The following is a 4817-nucleotide window of genomic DNA, read 5'->3' as shown; positions in this document are numbered from 1 at the left end:
ATTGTGGACTAGAATTCTTTATTGGGCTTAATGGACCAATAAACCTCCCACTTGACTACTTTGAGCCTAGAAACCCTAATTAGGCTATAAATGGACCCACACTCATAAAACTTAACATTTTGGGACATGTGGGCCTATAGTGGTTCATTTTATTCCTAATGGGCGAAGTTGGGCCATAAAGATTCCATTTTCCCTAATGGGTCGTAAACCCTTTTTATTGGGCTTCATTGGGCTGAGAACTTTAATAAGGGCCCAATGGGTCAAAAAATATTATTAGGCCTCATGAAAATCAAGCAAAGCCTAGATTGGGCCTGAACCATTCCATTCTAATCTCTCTATCCCAAATTCTCGGCCCATGTAATTAAACAAAAAAATGGGAGAAAATGAGAAATCATATGCTTGTGACACCTCATGTTTGCATGGTGGTTTTCCATGCAAACATCACCTTAATTCTCTCTCCTTCCTCTTCTTCTACCCTCGGCCGAGACTCCCACCACCCACCTCCATTTTCTCATTTCAATCACCTTCAAAACACTCTCTAAAACTCCTCCTTCCTCCTCTAAATTTTCGAGATTTTGGGTGTAGTTTCAAGAGGTTTTCCTTCAAGATCATCATCCTTGTTAAGATCTTACAAACTTAACTTGATTTACTACATCTTTAAACTTAAATCACTCCGACTACACCCATGTTTTTTTTTGGATCATGTTTCTTAGAACCATCCAAGTTTGAAAACCTCCTCAAGAGGCATGCTAAATCCAAGATCTTCTCATTTCTCCATCAAAAACCGAATCCAACCCTCCAAGTGAGTTCATAACCCCTTGTTTTCAGTTTTATAAGGTTTTGCGAGAGGATACAAGTTGATATGTGCTAGATCTATGTATTTGTGCATGTTTATGTGTGTTTTTCTTGATTTAAGTTGTGAAAATGTGATGAAATGTTATAGATCTAGAAATCTCTAACAAAATGGGTGAGATTTGAAAAATAAAAACATTATAAGCAACATACTATAAAGATGAAAGCTTGAGATATGTTTAAGGTGTTGAAAGACTAAACAAAATCATGTGTAAGGGCCATTTTTGACAAATAAACAAAAGATGAGACATTTTTGACACTGACGGTTTTACAAGGGCTAAAAGTGTCACTTTTATACAAAAAAATGAGTCTGTATGATATTCTTGGTGTTAAAGGGGTCAAAAGTGTAATTTTTTTCATAATAGGCCATATTATGGGCCTTCAAGGTTTATTGGGCCCAAATAGTAAAAATTTTGATTCTTGTGGACTAAAATGTCATTTTATACAAATTTGAGTCAAAAATGAAAACTTGTGGTTTTATGGGTTGAAAATGACACTTAATTCAAATTTGGACCTAAAATGCTATTATTACAAAATGTGAGCCGAAAATGCTATTCTTTTAAAAAATGAGCTAAAAATGTAATTTCTTATAGAAATTGGCCTAAAACAACAATATTTAATCATTTGGGCCAAAAATGTCCTTTTATATGTATTTGGGCCAAAAATGTTAATATTTATGATTTTAGGGCCGAAAAAGAAGTTTTAGCCAAAATGGACCACAAATGTCATTTTATTAGAAGTAAGCCCATAAAATGAAAACTTTTAACCATAAGGGTTTTAAAGTGTCAAATTTTCCAAAAAGGTGACCAAAATTGTATATTTTCAGTCTAATGGGCCAAAAATGTCTCTATTACAAAAATTAGATATTTTTGTTGTCTTGGTAAAGCTCGAGCTAAAACAAACAACGAAATAATAACAATAGATGAAATACATCGATAACATGTTTATTGGGCCTAATACTCTCGTTACATGGCTAATGGACTTTAGGGATCCATTTAAGTGTATATTGTGCCTACATTTCCATGTAATGTTATTTGGGCCTTTATGGTCAATTTACATGTTAATTTGGGCCCATGCTATGGATTACATGTTTATTGGGCCTTGCTGGCTCATTTACATACCTATTAGGCATGAATTGCCCTTTTACATGTTTATTGGGCCTTAATGGTCCATCCACATGCTAATTGGGCTTGGATTAAAAATCATATGTTTAGTGGGCCTTAAATGTCCCTAACATATCTGTTGGACATCATACAATCAAGTACATAGTTTGGATTTGAGAACTTAAAACATATACATAAACCTTATACATGGTCTGATACAGCACTCGTATACAAGTTGAGGATCTAGTGAGACTTGTCAGTTGACACCTTTGAGTGTATGATCGTAGCCTGTAGTTATAACTAGAGTCTCCTGGAGGGAGATCGAGAGTTTGTGTATAAATCTATACGGGGGTGACACCCCCACGCCTTAGTTGTTCGCTACAGCTAGGCTAGGCCAGTCTAGAGCGACAAACCTTTCCTTAATCAAACCGGCGCCTGAAAAATGCCAAGACAGACAAATTAGTCATTATCAAACATGGTTGTAATGACTCACTTAGAGACTAACTCCAGAAAAGATTTCGGTATACTTATACAAATCTTGACGAAACTGAAAATATACATTCTTCGACACTCGGTTTTGGGATGAATAGATTTACACATTACTTTTACTTACGGCAGAAAATACAGGATTTTTTGGGCTACATTTCATATACATTTCCAAAAACGGAAAACACACATGCATTAATACTTGATTTGGTCACATCACATTAAAACCATTTTTCAGGAAATATCGGATTTTCCGATGTTTTACGAACAATACAAAGTCTTTCATTCAAACATGCTTATGAACTCACCAACATTATATATGTTGACGTCTTCAAAAGAACTTGTATTATCAGGAAATCTTTAAGTGGAAAGGTCAGCAGGGAATATGGAATTTATTGTATTTTTGTTATCATCATACATTTAACTTTCTTTTTGGGCATGTAACTTATGATATTATACGTTATGTAAACAATGTTGGTTGTATTTTGATATGTATGATGATGGTGTTGTCTTGTTTTAATTATATACATTGTGATGATATTACAAGATGAAGTCACGCACAAGCCCTAGACGTTTCTGCCGTCTGGTTCGGGGGTGTGACAAAATCTCAAGTTCAAGATTTTGCTCCTTATCGGCGCTGCTCCCTTAGACTCTCCCATATGTTAAAAATTATTGATCTATTTTAGTTGCACCAGCCGATAGAAGTATCGTCATCGGCTTATTGGAATCGATCGATTCCACCCCAACAGATTCTTTACTCACTTATTATTTTAGGTTGCATCCACCAGATGTGGAACTTGTATGAGACTCTCAATCCTCCATTATGTATCCAAAATTAGCCACGAGATTTCAGTGTTTCTTTTTCTCTAGTTGGTGTAATTTGTAAAGAAGATGCTGAAATCAGTAGGTTGTGGTGCTAAGTACGAACCGAAACCAAATAAAGGGGAAGAAGAATCGGAGCATAGAAATGATATAAGAAGTACGTGATTTCTCATATTTAGTAACCCAAAAGTCCTATTGTCTTTTAATTTGTCAGGTTCTTGAGGTAATAACCAAACCATAGTAGGGATTTGCTTCTAGACAAGAAATTGATATGGTAGTGGATGAATCAACAATCTTGGCCAACAGATCTGAGTATCTTGAAATGGTTGTGTAAATCCCAAATACCTCCTATATCCAATTTCTGAGCATGATTCCTCCAAGTGGTCTAAAGTTAATTTTCATGCTTTTTTCTTTCAATTTGTTGTTGCAAATCCGATTTCAGCATTTGCATTATATGTTGGAAGTGATTTTTAAAAAGAATGTGTTGCTTGATATTTTTATTGGTTTTTGGTGATGGGAAAATTATAGGATACAAGTAACTAGACATTTTTACCCCTGGTGTGGTTAACCTCAGTGTTGACGAAGGTTATGTGCACCCCTTTAATGGTATGAAATTTGTGTTGGTTTTTATAGTTTTTACAACACTTATAACCTGTTACCCTGACCATTTTGTCCCAGTTGTTACCGGGTAAACTTGTTTCTTCTCTCATCTAGTTATCATCATATACCCCCACCCAATATCAAACATCAATCATCATTTTCCATATTGATAAATTTACAATTGTGTGTAGCTGAGGGAGTATGTTGATGATACATAATACTGCATCAACATCATGATAGATGAGAAGCAAAACCATAATCTTTATGAACGTTCCGTAGCTATTCCGTAGCTATAAGCAGATAGCTACAGAATTGCTACGGAAAAATGGTTGTAGCATAATGGCCCGTGACTAAATTATAGCTACAGATTAGCTACGGAACCGCTACGGAATAGCTACGGAAAATTCCGTAGCTACCAAAGCTACGGAATAGCTACGGAAAAAAATAGCTACGGAATTCTTACGGAATCGCTACGGAGCAAAATAGCTACGGATCCAAATAGCTACGGAATAGCTACGGACCTAAATAGCTACGGAAATCCGTAGCTATTCCGTAGCTAACTTCGTTATATATATATATATATATATATATATATATATATATATATATGTATATATATATATATATATATATATATATATATTTAAAAATTTCCAATTTTTTGTCAAATACCATATTCAATTTACATTATTAAAACAGCAATAGCAAAATAGCAAAACAGCAACAACAGTAATATCACAAAACAACAAAAACAGCAACAACAATCTGCAATAGCAAAAACAGCAACCAACAATAGGAAAAATAGCATAAATGAATGTAATCAATATCATTGTATAGCTGATCCAATCTAGAATAAACCAATTGTAATTATTAAAAATAATAAATAATAAGAAGAAACTTAAATGTTAATAAAGGTACAAAATGCACACCTTTGTATTAAACAACATTGAATAT

The sequence above is a fragment of the Lactuca sativa genome, chromosome 3 (assembly GCF_002870075.4).
Source record: "Lactuca sativa cultivar Salinas chromosome 3, Lsat_Salinas_v11, whole genome shotgun sequence".
NCBI classification, from domain to species: Eukaryota; Viridiplantae; Streptophyta; class Magnoliopsida; order Asterales; family Asteraceae; genus Lactuca; species Lactuca sativa.
Note: the sequence above shows the minus strand (reverse complement) of the source record.